Source organism: Clarias gariepinus, chromosome 16 (genome assembly GCF_024256425.1).
Source record: "Clarias gariepinus isolate MV-2021 ecotype Netherlands chromosome 16, CGAR_prim_01v2, whole genome shotgun sequence".
Classification (NCBI taxonomy): Eukaryota; Metazoa; Chordata; class Actinopteri; order Siluriformes; family Clariidae; genus Clarias; species Clarias gariepinus.
The window spans coordinates 22847501-22869049 of record NC_071115.1 but is presented as its reverse complement, the minus strand read 5'-3'; the positions used below and the strand labels follow the sequence as shown (position 1 = coordinate 22869049).

The window sequence follows — 21549 nt, the reverse complement described above, 5'->3', positions numbered from 1 at the left end:
AGATTGTAAGCCGGAGAGTATGTGAGCAACACGGAGAAATTCTGCACATGAAATACTAAAGGCAAAGGCAGGAAGGAAGAGGAAGCACTGCCTCCCATCCCTCAGGGCCGAAAATACACGGACACCAGAACCAAACAGAGAGGGGACTATCTGTTGGTCACAGCATGAGGATGTGGGAGAGGAAACACCGCTGACCTGTATTGTCAGAAGGGTTAGGGTAATTTAATAATAATAATTATTATAATAATAATAATAATAATAATAATGATAATAATAATAATAATGATAATAATAATAATAATGCAAACCAATATCACAAAATCTGGATATTGCAGAATAAAATAGACATGCAACTGCGAACTGTTTAAAAGCTGTCGATACTGAAATGTTAGCAAGAATTCTCAACTCTGATTGGTCAGAAGATTATTTTTTTATAAAGAGTTATTTTCTATAACAGCTGTCCAATCTGTCTATTAAAACTGCAAATCAGAGGTAGACTATTGGTTTGATTGCTTATGGCAATTTAGATTAAATTTCAGCAACACTACTTTTTTTCATATTTGTCTGATGTCTCTCAGCTGTAGTTCTTATTAAAAACTACAAAAAGTATCTAATGTACATAGCACTAATCCTTTTGACCTTACTTATAGCACTCTACTCCAGTAGGTGGCAGTATGACAGTTGAACCAATTAGCATAAACTCAAAAGTAGGAAAAGAAGCGATACTCTCGTATTTGCAGATAATAGATGGGCTCTATTTTTGAGGAATGCATAATTTTTAGAGCATTGAACATTTAAACACATTCACAAAATATTAAATGAAAAAGATGATTGCCTACTCTAATAAACTGAACAGCTCTGTTATCTATTCATCCATCTATCTATCTTACACTAAGGTCACCTTCGGTTCTGAAAAATTAAACCAATGCAGAAGTGCAAAAAACCTGCAGTTCCTCGATTGACCACTAGGAGCTTCTTCAACAGAGAGTCAATCTCTGCAGACCTCCATGTTAAAATGCCTAACTTTACAAAAGAAATAAACATGTTCACAGCCTGGTACAATACACAGTTTTGGTCTTCATAGCTAGTTTTTTCATTCATGACAAGTGTACAAAGAGTATATTTTTATGTAACTCATTAGGTAAAATTACATTAATCCATAAAATTATAGATATTTAGGGGTGTGACTGATTTGAGTGTCTGCTAAGCATCTCTTAAGCTAGCCAGCTAGCGCTATCTTAATTCACCACAAGAAATGTAAGAGTAGACATGAGACGGCGTGTAGGGTATGAATCATGAAGTTCAATCAAATGTACAGTATTAGCATATAAACTAGCTACTTTAGCATTTGAGCTAAACTAAAGTTAAGCTCGCTAACTTGTGGGTGGTAACTGAGTTAGATAGAAAGGTTTCAAACAAAAGTCGCGTTCCATTCAAACTGCCCATCTGTTACTCGATGGATTAACCAGAATTTAGGTGGAGTCAGCTCCTGCCAAGACGTCAACCTGAGCTCCCACTGAGGTTCAAAACCACTTTTCAGAAAATCTATGTCTGACGTCACGCAGGGTTTGTCCAGTTCTTATTACACAGTCTATGATCTTACATCGTCATCTTTATCTGATTGTTGAGTGCAATGAGCTGTAACATCATGCCAGCGGAAGAGGAAGATGATACTTTGCTGAGAATGCCACATACGCACCCCCCCACACACACGCACGCACGCACACACACACACACACACACACACACACACACACACACACACACACACACACACACACTCATACTCTAGATTGCATAAGAAATGATAACTTCCCTGTTAAGAAATGACTGCTGGATATGAGCAACACACACACACACACACACACACACACACATACTGTATCCACTTAAACACTAGGTTATATAAGAGATGATAACCTGCCTGTTACAAATATGATTGCTAGCATATGAGCTTCCTGAACTTCCTGTCGTGTCTTAATATTCTGATGAGCATGCTTGATTGACAGCTCTCTGATCAAGACTCCCAATCTGCTTCAGTATGTCAATCATGCAGATCCAAACACGATGGTAATGAGGCAAAAATAAAGGTATACTCTACCCCATACAGTACATAACCAGAAAGAACACCCCCACTTCGATTTACATCTCAACAACATCACATGAAGCACTTTGGTTAATTGGCCAGATGTCAGCACACCATTGTTGTTTTTTTTTTTCTTTTCTCGCTCGTTTCAGAAAGCCTTGAGCATAATGTGTGATCTGAATCCCGTGAGTGTTGTAAGATGGCAGGAGGTTTATTCTCCACTTTCTCGCCTTGGGATAATTATACTCAGGATCTCTTTCTCAGGCTCAACTTTTCTTCTGCACGAAATTGGTGTAACCTAGTTTTTGGGTGCCTCAATGCAATTGGGCAACACAAGAATGATAGAAGTGACAGTCAGCAACAGAATCGTCACAAAAACAATAATATGAAGTACATGCGGTAAAAGTAAAAATGTGGCACACAGTCTAAAATACCGTTTTCTATGTTTTGGATTCAAAGAGAGATACAGCAAGGAGAAAATCTACCACTTTACAAATACCAGAGTAGTAACGAAACTTAGAAAGGTCTGATCAGATGCACTCAAAATGCGTTCAACTGACAAATTTCAGACTTTCTACGAGAGAGGATCATTCACAATTATTGCTCATGCTACATCTTTGGAAGGTGCTAAGATTTCTCCACAATGGGATTCAATATACCACTTAGGAGCAAAATACAGCAGGACTAGGAAGATGTAAAGGGACGTCACTGATATCTATCTACAACCAGTTTTTTTATTTTTAAAAATCACTACAATAAAAACAAATATATATCTAAACACGTCAAACTCAATGCTAATGGTATGAACAGAGAGGCATCCAATACCAAAAATGAAAGTCCGGCCAGAACCATAACACTAACCCAAATATACTTTAAATATAATAAACAATTAAGTTTAAAAAAACTGCTTATAAGGAAGTTTTAGTTAAGCTTCTAAAAAAGCCAGTTTGTGCATTTGTGTTTTTTGCTAAACAAAGATATCATCATTTTTTAAACTTCTAAATTTTACAGCTACTCAATATTGGTACGACGTCATGAAAATGCAAAATTCACAAAATGTGCATATTATTATTATTATTATTATTATTATTATTACTATTATTTGGTCACGAAAATAGCCTAAAACAATTCTTATGAATCTGTCCTTAATGCGTTAAAATGAAATAAAATTCAATTCATCATACTGCCAAGTGGCGTCAAAAAATTACATGCCTAAGGATAACTCTATATTGCACAATCCTGATTTATTTATTTATTTATTTATTAATTTATTTAAACATAATAATGTTAAAATGGCTAAAATGCTCTGGTTTACAGTATAAGGTCTACATGCTTTGACAAACAGTGCCAAAAACCTTTCCACACGAAAGAGTGTTTAGTATTTTTCTTACCTGTTTACTTATGTGTAGATAAAGGGAAGGGTTTGTTAATGTAAAATTTATAGACATAACAAACAAATAAAAAAAAATTGTGTTAAAGGTCATATGTATTTGTTGTTTATTGTATGTAGAAGACGACTTTTGTGCTGCAGGTACAGTAATGTCGGACTGTTCCCCTGGCTACCACCACAAGTATATTTTAGACCTGTAGGAAACACTGATATTACAGTAATGTATTTCAGGAGCTAAGACGCACCTACAGTAATTGTAATTTTGCAAACATTAAATATAAGATATTAGATATATTAGATATTTAAAGAAGATTTGCTTGTTCTTAGCTGCTTCGATTTGCTAAAATGTACACACGATAAACTTTTAAACCCACATCAACTCTAGCCAGCATTTAGTATTTACTCAAGTGCAAATCGCTCGACCCAGTGCAGGAACCCATGTTAAAGCATACAGAAGCCAAAAGCACACTATAGGGTTAGACGGTATTGGACACCTGACCATTACACCTATATGTGCTTACTGAAAATCCCATTTCAGATTTATTCCCCCTTTGCTGTTATAATAAGCTCCATACTTCTGGGAAGGTTTTCCAATAAAGACACAAGGGCATTAGCGAGATCAGGCACTGAGGTTGGGCGAGGAGGCCTGGGTTGCAGTCCACACTCTAATTTATCCCAAAGGTGTTCAGTTGGCCAAAAGTAAAGGCTCTATGCACGTCACTTAAGTTTCCAGTCCAATTTTGGCACACCATGTGTTTATGGAGTTTGTTTTAATGCACAGTGGCAGTGCCATGCTAGGACAGGTTTGTGCCTCTTTTTTCCTGTAAAGGAAAATAATAACAGTGCAACATACAAAGACTTTTTTTTATATATACGGTAACAGTGTACTCGTTTTAGTTTGTGGAAGGCCCACATTTTGGTGTTACAGTCATGTGTGTTTAGACATACTTTTGACTAAGTAGTACATTATACTGTACATGTACTGTATATCTAACATTAAAATGAAGATTTTTTGTTTGGAGTAAAGTGTCCTGAATTTTGTGTTTGAAACTGGATTTTGTTTTAATATCTATACTAATTAACAGTGATCAAAATTGTCACTGTTGTCACTGGACAAAAATGTCCTGCTGTATGTGTACGACCTACGTAGGTGCTATAATGTTACAACGCACATAACAAAAGCACATTACAAAATACATAAAAGCAGATAAAATATTTTCTTACCGTATTAGCACATCATTTTGTTTCAGATGTTTTACAAAACTCAGTCATGCTTTTGTGATATTTTTAGACTAAAGAGGCTTCTCTGGCTTCTTCTTCATGTTCAGTCTTCTTCTAATTGTGCTGCCATGGACTTTAACATTTAACAAGGGTCTGAGATGTAGCTCCTCATGCTCACCTGAATGCTTCAGACCGGCAAACTGACAAAAATTTAATGGTCTGCGAACCTGCTGATGATCAATTAATCAAAGGTTGATTAGGTTGATTCTTAGTATTGCCCACATGTTTTTTTCTTTCCTTTTGGCTTTATATTTGTTAATTGATTAATTGCATGGTTAAAAAGTTATATTATATATTGTTATTCGAGGTTGTATTTGCCTAATACTAAGACCCACTATGATCAGATTATTTTTATTATGTTTTTACATTAAATAAACATAGAATTAAAAGGGGTGGTAATAACTTTTAAACTTAATTGTATACATAATGCATCTTAAGAAAAATAAAATACAAAAGAAAAGTAATTTTTTCCCTCAAAAAATTATAAATGTAACTCATATATTCTACCTTTAGTACACATAAAGTGAAATATTTCAAGCCTTCATTTTAATGTTGATGATTATGGCTTACAGCTCATTAAAATCAAATCAAAATCTTACTCAATTTTGTTTATATAGCCTTTTTAATGATGGTAATTCTCGAAAAGCAGCTTCACAGAATAAAAATAATTTCTAGAAATGAATATAAAATGTGTGAGAATATACATATAAATCAAAATAAACCGATTGTCCCTGATGAGCAAGCCGAGGGCAACGCTGGCAAAGAAAAACTCCCTGAAATGGCAATAGGAAGAAACCTTTAGAGGAACCAGACTCAACAGTGAACCCATCCTCATTTGGGTGATAACGGATAGCAGGGACTGATCTGCAGTCATACTGTGTGTTAGTAGGCTGGAAGTCCAATATAACAGGAGAGGTGTTTAAGTTATATGGAGTCCACTTTCATTATTGGAGGCTTAGATACAAAACTGTCTGTAGGAATTTCAGGGCTGAACTATTGAGTGACTGCAGTCACAAGCCATCAGAGTACAGCTGTCTGCGTCCGCCTAGTCCAAGACCATCTGCATGGTAAAGTTAAAAACGTTCCAAGCAGACCAGATGGGGCCTCGATGTAACTAGAAGAGGCGGACAAGGATGAATCGGACAGGTCCGAAAGGGCAGAGGAGGTCTGAATCACTGGGACCGCCGTGTGTAGCTCAAAAAGATTTTAATGTATACTAATATACTATTCATACAGTATAAATAGTATAAAAGTTTATCGCTTGGTCTAGTTCACACCACAACCATGTGGAAGAGTGCTGACTTCATCAAAATGAAAACAAATCATCAAAATGAAAGCAAAGAAAGACTTGAAGTATCTAGTATTAACTAATTATATGTACAGTATACCGGGTCTGACTTTAGGATAGTGTTGAATGAATGACCCAAACAGCATGAAGTGGGCTTAATACTGACCAAAGTACTGTACATCTGAAGTGTACATAATAAAATGATAAACAATAAGTTTAAAGTGACATTAAGTGATATCTAAAGCATGGTAATTCAGGGATTAACAGAATTGTGGATTTAAACGATAGTTATACTGAAGTGCTTAGATACAAAAGCCACTTGTACGGCTGAATAGAGACGAATAAAACACTCCAGAAACGCTTTGACTGAGAATTTGCTTGGTTTTGAATGAATCGTGTGAACTTTCTTTTTTTTTCTTCTTCTGCACTTTACGAAACATTGTGTTCTCCTTTATTTCAGTGGCTTTTCTTCACCATGTATATCAGTAAAATCTGGCGGTGTGGCGCATGTGAAAGCGCTTCCTAGAGGACATGCACACTTTACCCTGAGCGAACATTTGCACAAGACGTCCTGACGTGCATACAGAGACGTACGCATCAGTCTTAACGTCGCAGAATGACGTCAAAGGCTGCATGTGACAGCTACATCTGTAGCTTTCGCACTAGCCCTATCTGTCTGCCTGTCTCTATCCAGACTGCAGAAAATGCACACATCTGAATCTGTTAACCTTTATGCATGGAGTGTGTCTGGGGGTGCACATGTGTGTGTAACCTGCAGGTGGTTAATGAACAGTGTCTGGATCACGGCAAGCAAAACTATTAACACTTGGCTGTTTAAAGAGTCCAGGATCACTTCCCAGAGTGCATCACAACCAACACACACACACACACACACATACACACGCACACACACTCATGCCTGTGACGTCTATAGCTTACTTGAGATTAGATCAGGCAAAAAAATGAGTTCATTTCTCTCTCTCTCTCTGTCTCTCTCTCTCCCTCTGTGTGTGTGTTATTTCTCATTCGGTGTATCTTCATAAAAGGAGTGGAACACCGAACAGTTAGAACAACATCTCCAAATATATCTCCAGACCTCTCAACCCCAAAGGAATACAGCGGAGTCCTGCTGAGGGGACGGTGATGGACAATGGGTTTAGTAGTGAAAACACAGCAACGAGTAATACACATAATATTTTTTTTTATGTGATCCTGTTACAAGTGATGTGTCTTATGTCCTTCGTCTCAGAGATTAAACAGGAGGCGCTTTCACATGGGAAACAAGCAGCCACTGTCTAATTATCATTACTGTATTTGTAACTGCATGTAGATTGGCCACTTTTGCTGTTTTTCACCATTTTTGGCTAAATAAAGTTTTCAGTGGCATTCCTAATAAATATACACTGCCTGAGGAAAGAAACTATTGGAACTAAACAGCTGTTTGGCAACTAGTTAGTGAGACTAATCAGAAAGGAGGCTTGAGTTGGCTAGGGAGCATACAGTAAAGGTTGGATTTTAGGGCAGGTCATGTGATCTAATGAGATCATACTGAGCCTATTGCGGCGTGATGGGCGTGTCAGGGTAAAAAGGAAAGCGCATGAAGTGATGCACCAATCATTTATAGTTGCCACCTTACAAGTCTCTGGGGTCAGTGTTATGAACTTGGGTTCCTTCGGTTGGTCAGGTTGAGACTCAGCAAAGTTTAGTCGCAATAAAATAAAGTCAGCTGACGACCTGAATGTACTGAATGACCAGATTATCACGTCTATGGAGTTTTTCTTCCCTGATGGCACGGCCCACCGCATTGTGAGCTGTAATCACAGTTAAAGGCGTCCAAAAGAAATATCAAGAGTGTATGATTTTTTTGGCTAGGCAGTGCATGTTAATTAATCCTAACTATATATTTGTCAGAATTGATTACAATTCGCAGTAATGGAACCTTCACCTTTTCTGCCTACAAAAAGCAAGGGCACTGCAAACAGCCAAAAGATAAGTCTACTATTGTTCATATTGGAGACCTGCTCCTTCCATAGTCATATGTCATTTTTTGAGATGGAAAAAGACAACATTTGCCTTGTTTTAGGATTTGAGCTCCTGATATTAATCCAAGCCCTTTTTCTCTCTCTCTCACTCGTTCTCTATCTGGCTCTATTCTGTTCAGGGGCATGGGAAGCCTGAAGCTTATCCCAAAGAACTAAAGGCAGGGTTCAAGGCGGGGTACACCCTGCACAGGGTGCCAATCCATCACAGGCCACAAGCACACACTCATTTACACACTACCGGCAATTCGGAAACACCAATTAGGATACTAGGGATGTCTTCTGAAGCCTACCAAGCACAGGGAGGATATGCACACTCCACAGACAAACCCGAGGTGGAAATCGAACCCAAGCCCTCTGCATGGTGCCACAAAGCTAACCGCTACCCCACTGTGCCCATAGGGCAAACAATGTTCTGTTATACCACTACTTGTTAAAATGCTATAATGCATACTTCCTATGCGTCTTAACATTGGCAGGCATTTCCATTTTCCCCTCTCTCCCCTCCACTGCTACCCGTCTATCTCCATTCCTCCTTTTCCCATGCCTCTCTCAGATCTATTTTTGAAATGATTTTCCCATCCCCTCAACAATTTGTTTCTCTCCTCTATTTCCTTTCGATTTCTCTCTCTGTAACATCTAGTCAATTCTGCCTTTCCTTCTCCTCGCTCTCTTTATCTCCTCTGCCCTCTTATGCCTGCCATCATTTGTTGTCCGTACACTCTTCTTTGCTTCATTTTCACTTCCCTTTTCCCCCTTTCTGTCTGGAAATTCCGATACGCTGATTTCCTGCAAGCGGAACATGTTCCAATCACTCCTGAGCTTTAAGTCTGAACGACCTGCAGTCTCCACAATATCACTCACCGTGGCAATCAAACCACATAATTACACATCCTTCATTTTTCATATTGTTGATTAGAGGTATGATCGGGGAACTGTAATTAGCCTAAACTGTCACAGTCATCCCCAGAAATGGATTACCTTTCTTTTCCAAGATTGCTGCTATATTTTTAATTACTCTCAGGCTGCTTTAAACCATGGCCTGCTGGCATGGGGTATAATCATGAAGTTAAACACGTGTAAATATTTATTCAGAACAATGAGAATGGTGTGGGAGGTTAACTAGCAAACATGACCTAGAAAAGGATGTACAAAAGCTCTTCCCAACCCTAACCCTAGATGGACTCAAGAAACATAGCAGCATTGAAGATATAACTAAAATCATGTGTTGTGTAGAAAAAAAAACAAAAAACAAATCAGGTTTCTGGCTATGCAAACTGTATGTTTAATAAAGATGAGGGGGAAAAAATACATAAAATTATGAATCGTGGTTCTTTTGTGGGGTGGCACGGTAATGTAGTGGTTAGCACTGTCGCCTTGCACCTTCAGGGTCCGGGTTTGATTCTCTGTGTGCATGGACTTTGCATGTTCTCCCCGTGCTTGACGGGTTTCCTCCGGGGTTTCCGGTTTCATCCCACAGTCCAAACTGGAGTTCCCAAATTGCCCGCAGTGTGTGACTGTGTGTGTGCCCTGTGATGGATTGGCACACACACAGTCTCTTGGGATAGGCTCTAGGTCCCTGCGACTCTGAATACAGGATAAAGTGGTATAGACGCTGATGAGTGAGTGATTCTTTTGTGTGTGGACAATGAAAGCCTCTAATCAGCTCTTTTCTCTGCTCTTTTAATGAAATTAATTTAATGTTGGTTTATGTTTGGCTGAAAGTGGGTGGATGTCTGAACAGGACCGACATATACACTGATCAGCCATGACATTAATACCATTAACTCGGTTTAATGTTCCCTTGTGCCACCAGGGTAATTCAGGCCCCCTGGGGTGTAGCTCCACAGGACCTCTGGGGGCATGCTGTGGTGTCTGGCACCAGGATGTTGACAGCGGATCCTTTGGGTACTGCCGGTTGCAAAGTGGGTCTTGCACGGATTGGACTTGTTTGTCTGGCGCATCCCATGGGTACTAAATTGGATTAAGATTTGGGAAATTTGGAGGCCAGGTAGGGGCTTTGGGCTGGCTCATTATCAGCATTGATTCTTTCTTTTTTGGCAACTGGTGCTGCATTGGCTTTTCTGTGGGATCAGAGCAGACAGACTGACCTGTGGTCCCTGTAGGCACGGATGAGCCTGTCACCAGTTTGCTGATATTTACTGGGTGAAGAATGTTATTCACTTCACCTGTCAGTGCTAATAATGTTATGTCTGGTCAATATAGTTCAAGTCTTGCTAGAAAGTTGGAGGCACATGACTGCCTAGAAAGTCTGTGCTGTAGCATTACTATTTCCATTCATTAGAACTGAGACGTCCAAACTTGTTCAATACCCCTGCAAGAAGCCATGGACCTAAGCTAACACCAGCGCCGGATCGCACTAATGTTGTTGTGGCTGTATGAGCACAAATCCCCACAGCAACATTCAATAACCTAGTGGAAAGACTTCCCAGAAGAGTGTAGGCTGTTATAGCAGGAAAGGGGGGGAATTCATATTAATACTATCAGTGCTTTGCAATGACCATCTCCATCTCTGGATTAAAACCATTTTGAAAGTCCGGTGGGCTGAATTACAGAGGACATTCCACATGTGTACAGATGTTTATTCGTTTGAATTGTTCAGCATTCAGGCTTTGTCCCAGGTTCCTTTATTAATGCCTTACTTCTTGTCAGACGTTACTGGAAGACACTCTGTGCTGTTTATTCCTCTCCATTTAAGGCTTGACTAAACATTAATTGTGTGGGGGCGGACCACTTTGAAAAGAGAAAAATATGAAGAAAGAAAAACATGCAGGTTCTTATAATCACTTTCATTGTCTCGAACAAACTTTCTCGGCCAGATTAAACGTTAGTGGTGTATCAATATAAAACCTGGATAACCGCACACTGTCCAGGTGAAGCTGCTTGTTAGGAACCCGTACACCATTCTGAGAGCAAAGTGTGTGAACAAGTGTGAGAACTTTTACTGAAGTTGCTAGGCAACAAGCTTTCACCTCTTCCTACACATTAGGGTACGCAAACACACACACACACACACACACATATACACACGAGCACTGTTGCCTGCCAAACCCAACCCAGCACACATACATGCAGAACGACAGCAAGTGTGTGGGATAGCTGTGGAGGCAAAGACAGATCAGTGTGTAGGTTAATCCGGTGGAAATGTTAAAAATAACACGCTTAAATGTATCAGAGGCACTTGCGACTAGGCATATGCTCATAATCAGCTGTATACGCACACGCCACACGCACAAAAGTGTCATCAGAGACATGTCCAAATAATGTCACTTCCCTTGTGTTTTAATTGAAATGAGGTTGCCTACATACTGTACGCAGCGTTAATAAATATGTACCAGCTGTCTTCTGGTCCTATTTTTGTATAACTTTGACAAATGATCATGTTATTTCCTACAGTGTTAAAAACATGCTGGAATGAGCTGTCATTTCAACCTTTCGCTTTTTATTTTTACACCTATCTGTTTAACAACTATATTAGTCATCGGTTTGTACAGTACGAAGAAAGACAACGTGTGCATTAATAAGGCCCCGACTAGCCCAGCTTATACTCCTTGGAAACTGATGTTTCCTGTAGACTCGTAGTAATTTGGGCCAGTGTTTAAAGCTCTTTTTACGCGGGATGACTGACGAGGAATCCAAAGTGCCATCATCTGGCCTGTGATTTCAAATAATGTAATTGGCTCATTAAAAGGGTGCTCAAAGTTAACTGGCTAGTCAAAGAGCTCATTAAATCGAGCCTTTCAGCAAAGTCCAACACAGCAACGTTGAACCTAATTACTCAGTGACATAACACATCTGATTGTTGTCATATCAAAGTTTAAAATATCTAGTAAAGGTTAGCAGGGGGGAAAAAATGGCAATGGATCCTTCTTTGGCAATGGATCCTTCAATCAAGTCCTTTCTTCCTCACAACCCACAGCATCTAACGTCTTGGTACCAGACACCAGAGCATAGATTCCCAAAAGCCTTTTGGAGTCATGAGCCAAAGGACCAGAGGTTCCCAGGTGGCACAAGAGGAACCCACACTATACTAATAATGTATTGTAGGAACGCATTGTAATGTCAGACTGACAGAACATGGCTGATCAATGTATATTTACAGTATTATGAATTAACTGTACTTTACTTACATAACTCGGAATGCATTCACCATGTTCTACAGATGATGTGGTATCATGAGATGCTTCGTTCTTTCTCCATACTCTTTTTCTTCCCATCATTCTGGTACAAGTATATTTTGATTTAATCCGTCCAAAGCAAATTTTTCTACCAAAGTCTAATGTGTGCATGATTTAATATGCCTTTCTGTTCTTCCGTGTTACTGTATTTACTTCATGAAGCTGACTGTAGACTTTGACAACGACACGCCTGTCTCCTCGTGCTTGACTTAGGTGTTGGGAAATGCTTCTCCTTCTCCATGGACAAAATTCTGCAGTCATCCACAGTTGTCTTCTGTGGCTCTTCAGGCCTGGCTGTTGCTGAGCCTGACAGTTAATTCCTTAAGTATTTCAATAACCATGCCTCATTATTGAATGTTTAAGAACGTTCCAATCTCTCTGATTGTAATATTTTTTTGTAGGCCTAATGATGCTCACATTGACTTTATGATGCATCTTCACTTGATGGCCACCTTCACCATTCACTCTTTGGACCTCATGTTAACATTTACATTTAGAAGACGCTCTTATCCAGAGCAACTTTTTAAAAAAATTTTATCTCATTACACATCTAAGGGTTAAGGGCCGTGCTCAAGGGCCCAACAGTGGCAACCTGTGGGGTGGGGTTTGAACCTGGGACCTTTCGAACCGTAGTCTTAACCACTGAACTACCCCTGGCCTGTTAAGATCTTAAGATCTTAAGTGAACAGCTATCAAATGCAAATGTAACTTGATTAATCATGGAGTATAGGGGGTAACAGGCCACACCTGACCATGCAACTGCCTGTCAACGGTTTTATGTCTAACAAAAATAAAGTGTGCGTATAAAAATTGCTGTAATCCCTGATTGGTTAATGCTACACTTTTGTCCCCTTGAATTAAAGCAGCATGTCTTGACTTCACTCACATCTTAAATGTTTCATTTCAAATCCAATGTGGTGGTGTACAGAGGCCAAATGGCAAAAAGAAAACAAAAAAAACTTATATTTGTTCCAAAATTTGAGAACCTGACAGTAGCTAATATGTGTGTGTGCGCTGTTGCTGAAGAAGACAAGCTGCCTGTGTGATTGACAGCTGCTTTATAGCAGTGTGGCACATTCAATATGATTCTGACCAGAGTGTGTCAGCGTTAACAGCTGAAGTACAGAGTCTCAACTGTCATCTCAGACATTCCTTCTCTTTCTCTGCCTCACACACACACACACACACACACACACACACACTTATGCATGGGTGTTTAGCCCAACATAATGTAGCTGCCAGTATGTGTGTGTAGGTGTGTGGTATCCTCATATTAATATGTAAACCAGAACACATCATAGCGATATTTATCTATGACCTTTATCAGTAAATTAATTATACCATGATAATTTCAACAACAACAAAAAAAAATTAAATAATATGCGATGCTGATGTCTTCTTTAAACATATGAAACCAGATCCCGAATTCAAAAAAAGTCACTTGGATGGTTTTGATTACAAAGACGATTTTCAGGCTATTTTAAATAAAAGTGTGTGCATGAGCAACATTCTGAATACGAGAAATAAAATGTACTTATTGTCAATTTTAAATCAATCAATCAATTAAATTGGTGTTTTTTTTGTGTTGGATGAATGTGGGTGAATCAAGGTGAATGTGGGTACCAAGTAATGCAAGTTTACAGCCTTTGAAAGGCTATTAGTCGAAATGATTTAATACTGGAGATTTAGCGGTAACACAGATGAAGTACAACACCAACCCCAAAAGTGTTAGCATTTTAGGCTGACCTGTGGTCACGTAATATTTGGCTTAAACTGCTGTTGTTGTTGTACTACAGATGTAAGCATTGATTACTGCATGCGAGTTTGACACAGTTAATTAGCATTATAAACAATTCTATGAAGGTAATTTATCCAAAGCATTATGGCACCTGTCTTTCTAAGTAAAAAAAGATACATCTGTAATCATTATGCAGGCAATTAGAAGCTTTAACAGCTTGTATATACAGTGGAACCATGAATTGCGAGTAAGGAGTAAAATTGTAAATAAATTCTGACTTGAAAAACGAACAAGTCTTGGTTTACGAGTACCGAGTATCATTTATCACGCATGCGCTTCTTGTTTTGACGTGTTTTAAGTGTCACATGATCACAACTGAGCCAATGGTTATTCTCTCTCTTACGCTACGGAATTGTGGGTAATCGTCTCGCGTGTACTGTTTACTATAACACTGTAACCATGTCTGTCCGTGTAAAACATCTTTTATTTTGTCTTTGTATGCGCGTGCGTACAGCGCGCATGTACTGTTTATTATAACACACGTCTGTGCTGACGTGTAAAGCAAAAGAAAGTCTTATTAGAGAGGTTAAAGATACATTTTCTCTCTCTCTCTCTCAGTATCAGCATGCACTAAGTCAGTGTCTGTGCGCGTGCCCCTTCACACACACACACACATCCTCCTCTCGCCTTCACACACACACACACACTCTTAATGGAAACACTGCTCTGTCACAATTCTTTTCAAAGGTAAAGTGCAGGTTAATTTTATTTTATTTTTACTTTACAGCAGCAAGTTCGTTAGTGCGCGCTCAAACAACTGTCATGCCTTGTTAATTTTCCTGATAAAACAGTGTTTCCGTCAGTGTGTGTGTGTGTGTAAAAATTAAATAAGAGAGGAAGGGTTACTGTGTAAGAAGAGTAGAGAGAGATGGGAGGGTCTGATTCCTCCTCTCCTCTTACTTTAGCTTCAAACACACACACACACACACAGAGCGCCTGCGCGCACAAACACACACACACACATAGACAGTGCATGCGCGCACAAACGGAAACACTTATTTGTCGGGATTTATTTTTTACTTTTTTTTAAGGTAAAGTTCAGGTTTATTTGTTTTATTTTTACTTTTTATTTTGTATTCATTGTTTTTATGTATTTATTTTTTTGGGCTGTGGAACGAATAATTTGAGTTTCCATTATTTCTTATTGCGAAATTCATTTGATTATGTTCGTAATCAAAGGTTCCACCGTATATAAAATGTACCTTAGGACACAAATATGGTGGCTTTGTATACATATATACAGTCCACCATGGGTCAAATAATGTACCTTGGGATACTTATATGCTAACTTGATATACATACAGTATATGGTTCCTTAGAATACATAAAGTTTAGGATACATTATATGTACCTTGAACACATACTGTAAAGTGCATACTGTATTGTGTACCATAGGATACATACAGTGTACATTGGAATTAATATACGGTACTGTAGTGTGCATATGGTGTACAGTGGGATACATAAAGTGTACCTTGGGATAAATATACAGTATGGTACTGTAGGGTATATATTTACATTTACATTTAGGCATTTTGGCAGACGCTCCTATCCAGAGCGACTTACATTTTTATCTCATTACACATCTGAGCAGTTGAGGGTTAGGGGCCTTGCTCAAGGGCCCAACAGTGGCATCTTGGTGGTTGTGGGGTTTGAACCTGGGATCTGGAAAGTCTTGTGCAGGAGTGTATGTCCTGTCAGTTGGTGATGCTGAATTTCCTCCACTCATTTTTAATACCTTTACTACGATGAAGTCAAGTTAACAGTTTTAAATCTTATGGTTGTGTTTCTGTAGCGACGAGACACAACATTGCTAAGCAGTGAACAACACAGAAAGGTTAAATTACTGAAAAAGAAATGTTTCTAGTCATTCCTATTATCCATCGTAAAGTGGAAAAAAAATCTCACGCGAAATATCACAGATATCGCAGACTTTGGCATTCAGTTTGTAAAAACAGGAAGAGACGAGGAGAATATACAAGAAGGAAAACCTGACTCAGATGAAGAGGGGGACATTCTGAACGAATGTCCTCACGTCTTGGCTGAGAGAAACATGTTATGTCATAGAGCGTGTGTTTTCTATCCAGCGTGTATCTTCTTCGAATTCTGGATACAGAAACCTGAATGGAAAACCAGAAACTCAAACAGACACATTCACCTAGTGATCTGTGTAAAGTCTTGAGTTTGGAGTGTGGATAAAGATGTGATAATGTGATAATATGGGAATGGGACCTGATTTGGAATAAACAGTTAGTGTGTGATCACAACCCAGCAGGAGCTCTAATGTTGTAATAGAGATGTAATGACGGTGATGGGCGGTTGGGTTGGGCCGCTGTTTTTAAGAGTTGGACTGACTTTGATAAAATTACTTGGAGATAACGTTGAATGAACGTCCCAAACACGACGTCGCAGATACAACCTCAAAACAACATAATTTGACCCTATATTTGGAGCGCTTATGTTGATTAAGATCTATTCACACCACATCCTTTAGGTTTCTAACAGGGGTTAGAATTCTGATCAGAGATCGGGACGAACACAACTTCACAGCTTCCCGCAAAGGCTATTTGGGGCGGGGCTCGTAGGACTTTCACACACACACACACATACACACACACTAACGGAATGCCTGCTGTTTGGCTCACAGATTACATAAATTGTCTGAATAACAGATTACAGAAGATATAAATAACTGAGTACTCAAATAGCGGACCTAAAGTGTTAGATTACTCGTTACATCAAAAACGTAATCCAAGTATTCTAACGCGTGACTTTTTTACACCCAACACTGGTCACCACAATGTTTTGACAACCAAAAATTCCTGCTCAGAAGGATCGTGTTTTATCCATGGACATGTCCCAAACGACAATAATTGCTTTAGGTACGCTACACACCATATTCTATGAATTACTGTAAAAGCACCTATTACGATGTTGAATAAAAGACTACGTGTATCCTTTTGAATATCTGTTGGTCACAAAAACGTACAAGTACAGCATACAAGAACCTCAAAGAACATTTACCGTAATAACTAAATTTTTTCAAGAAATTTGCCTTGGTATATGAAGCATTTTCAGCATACGAGCAACCAAACAGAGCTGCGCATATGTCCATTTATTTTATATTTTTATTCGATTTACATGTTTTTTTTTCTAAATATTTGGATTGTTTTATATGAAAAATATGATTATTGTGTTGGAAATATTTTATTATACCACTGGACGTCTTTGTATACTCATTCACTCATCGTCTATACCGCTTTATCCTAGTTTTAGGGTCGCAAGGGACCTGGAGCCTATCCCAGGAGACTTAGGGCACGAGGCATGGTACACCCTGGACAATGTGCCAATCCATCGCAGGGCACATACACACACTACAGGCAATTTGGGAATGCCAATTAGCCTAATCTGCATGTCTTTGGACTGTAGGAGGAAACCCACCAAGCACAGGGAGAGAACATGCAAACTCCAGACACACATAGACGGGAACCGAGCCTGGCCGGGAATCGAACCTGGAGGTGCAAGGCGACCATGCTAACCACTACACCACCATACCACCTCTTTGTATACTGTACATTACAATGTAGGTAGCATCCAGCATAACAATGTCCCCCTGCACAAAGACTGAGGTCCATAAAGACAAGGTTAGTATGGACAAAGTCTCTCTCTTTCTGTATCTCTTTCCCATTCACCATGTTTTGGCCTTTGTTAGAGGTCATGTTACATTGTTTTGAACAGTCTAGATGTGTGTGTGTGTGCGTGTGTGTGTGTTGATGCACTCTGGTTATCTGTACTCATATTCATGCATAATATGTTCCCATAGTTCACAATATTGCATTAAAACACTATCTGGTAACAAATCTGCGAGCTCTTCCTGGAGTGGCTCTGTAATCATGTTTACTGCGCTTATAAAGCCTTACTAATCATCTAGCTTGCTTGGTATTAATTAGCAAAGTAATTAGCTAGACGATGGACTAGCCATCAAAATAAATGAACGTAGATGATTTTATTTTGTTCCAATCTATAAAAAAGAAGAAAAACAGACGGCGGCTTTTGATGGCTAGGTGTATTCTTAGGGGTTTGTACATTTTAAATGGGCTTTAAATGCAGAGATGTGGCTGTGGATAAGGGAAGAGCTGTGCTACACTGCTGTCTCCTTCCTCCCTCTGGAGTCTGGAGAGATTGGCGTCTCATTGACCTTTCTGTACTGAAGCGGCCTTGTCGATAGCAGCACTGGGAGTATAGCGTTTCCTCTCTTAAATAATGACACAGAAAAGGGATTTAACTCCCTCACACCTCACTGCTAATTTAACTTTTGCTGATGTAGGTCGAAGTTCCATTTCATAATTACCTAGGCTTGTGCCATAGTTTGAGATATTACTATAAATCAGTAATTTAATATTAGTAAATGTAATAAATTAGCTTCTGTCAATTAGCTAAATCTAATCCATTACCGAACAGGCGACTTTAGAAACATCACTCATTAGCATGAACGTCTATTTCTGTATAACACATAAAGGTGGTTTAGGATAAAGACCTTGGTCCTTATTTGGTCAATATGTGTGTTACACTGAGTGTGTTTACATGCACCTTAATAATTCTAATAATCAATAACATATTCCGATATTTCCTATTAGCTGCCTAATCAAGGGTCCATGTAAACAGCACGCTCTTAGTCCCTTACTCTTCCATCTCACATCTGATTAAGACTGTTATCTATTTCAGGAAATCCAATAACGCCACCTGGATTTTGGCCCAGTAATCAGGTTACTCAAAGCATGTTCAACAGCTAATCAGATCACTTTCCATTTTCTACACAGTGTAAGCATGGAAAGAAAAGTTTTGTTAAGTCACTTGTGCTCCACCAATATGACAAACACAGCGTGATGGATTAGTAGCGATGCGCTCATAAGGATAGAAGTATTGGGTATCAGACTGAAACTCACCAAACACAAGGAGAACATAAGAACTCCATCCACCCAGACGGGAATCTAACCCTCGACCCTGGAGGCCATGATGCTAACCACTACGCCACCGTGCCGCCCTGAGAGCTCAGTATCTATTCACACTCAATACAGCCATGATGCAAAGCCCCACTCCTCATTCGCGACAAATGTGGGCGTTAACGTTGATGACTTTGATGTGACAAAGAAGCGGAACTACATTTCTGGGCACAGGGGAAAAAATGAACTAATGGAACAACAATCAGGTCAGCATGTTCCCTCCTCTCAGAGTTAAGCTGATGCGCTGCCTCTCTTTAGTCTGTCTTGCTAGTCTAGCTTAGTCATGCAGCTCTCAGTCTGCCCATGCATTACTTGCCAGACACTTCCACAGGTGTCTTCCGTGACAACAGTAACAAAACCGAGAGTGGAATTCATTCATATATTCATTCATCTTCTATACTGCTTATTCCGTACAGAATTGCGGGAAGCCTGGAACCGGTTCCAGGGCACAAGGGGCGGTATACCCTGGACAGGGTGCCAATCCATCACAAGGCACATATGCACACACCACACACTCATTCACACACTATGGGCAATCTGGGAACTCTACAAACTGGGAACACTCAGGATCAAGAAAGCCAACATACCAGTATACAGCATCTACTGTACAGGACAGTGACAATAAAGTCAACTGTTCAAAAAATAATTTTGCATATGAGCTTCTTTTTATTTTTTGTTTTGTTCCCAAAATAAATGCCACATAAGCCTATCAGCATATTCATCCTGAATGATGATTGCAATTGAGCAGGTGTTCAAAGCTCTCTGCTTGAAAGATGCACTGATGTGGCACCTTCACTTTCTGCCATGGTAAACTCACTCACTATAGACCACTCATCGTCTACAGTATACCGCTTAATATTGTATTCAGGGTCGCAGCGACCTGTCTCAAGAGACTTAGGGCACGAGGCGGGTACACCCTAGACAGGGTTCCAATCCATCACAGGGCGCACACACATATACACACTCATACACTATGGGCAATTTGGGAACGCCTATTAGCATAATCTGCATGTCTTTGGACTGTGAGAAGAAACCCAACAAACATGGGGAAAGCATGCAAACTCCATGCACACAGAGACGGGAATCGAGCCTGGACTCTGGAGGTGCTACCACTAACCAACCACTACACCACCATGCCGTCTGGCCATGGTGAACATTACAGAAAAAGAACCGAAAAAGTTAAAATGAAATAAGATTTACGTCATTAAAAGGCAACATCAGTTGGCTACATTTATTACAAATGCCACCAAAATATTTTAGCCTAAAATAGTCAAATTATTTGCCACTTTTAGATTTTGGGGCAAATTTTCAGGTTACTAGCCAAGTCCGAAAAAAACTAGGAAGTTTTCCTGAGAAAGAATATATTCTACAACCCAAATGCATCTTTTCTCTATGGCAGATGAACAGCTGGTCTAAGGAGCAGGTGGCTGCCTTCCTCTCTGAACAATGCCCTAAGGTATTGCTCACTGCATATTCACCCTTACTGAATCAATATGCTGATTCATCTGATTCATAAGTTGGAGAATACAGACAAAAATGGGAATAAATCCTGGATTCCATCACAAGCCTTGGATACGAGCAAGACAAACTTATTGCCAGAGCTTTTAGTCCCCCAATCTCTTTTTGTTAAGAGTTATTGCTAGCAGAAGGGCAGTTTTCTGAGACAACAATTTCATACTGGCATTATATGTAGGCTTGAAAGTAGGGCCCTTAAGGGATTCCAGCAAAAAGATGAGATCTTATGTCCTTGGTTCTAGCAAATTGTGGCAGATGGAGGTGACACTGAGCCTATGGAAAGATATGTAATAAGCCTATAAGACCCCAGAGGAATACCATCCAGAGTGTTGCGTGCTGTGATGGGTGACTCAAATACCTTAATGTATAAGAGGTCATGCCACTGTCTAGGGGTCCACTAAATTCAGGATTAAAAACTGAGCACCATTTAAACAGCTTCAAGTTACAAGGCATACAAGACCCATGTACCATACATGGTAAGGGCGAAATCATAAGAGGAATGCTAAGGGTCCTGGAATGCCAGGCCACAGTTCTGCGTTTTCAAATCAACCAGAGGGCCATGACTCTACAAAGGTTACAAGATCTGCTTGGGGAAGCGGCCATTTGGACAACTGTTAAAAACAATAGAAGCAGCAAAGAAAGTAAGATATATAACATATAGTGAGGCCAGTTTTGGGCCAGAGCATCCAGTTCTAACAGGCTGTGTGGCTCTACCAGGGAGAGCGCAACCAGCAGTGTGTTTACTTGGTACTGGTGAAGAAGTTGGTCAACTCCACTTCACTGGACGACAGTTTCAGCTCAACAGTGAGTCCATCACACCATTGTACAGTAAACATTCCACTGTACCTTCCACTGTACCACATCACAACAGTGCTTTATGAAAGATGGTATTGGTGTTCGAAATTGAACTACACCTGCTCCACCATTATGACAAACATAGCATGATTGAC

General features: G+C 39.5%; 1 protein-coding gene across 7 annotated transcripts in view; it reads right to left on the bottom strand.

Moving 5' to 3' along the window:
* Window positions 1-21549, bottom strand: part of caskin1 (CASK interacting protein 1) — a 125687-nt gene that overhangs the window by 52137 nt on the left and 52001 nt on the right. The window lies entirely within an intron of this gene.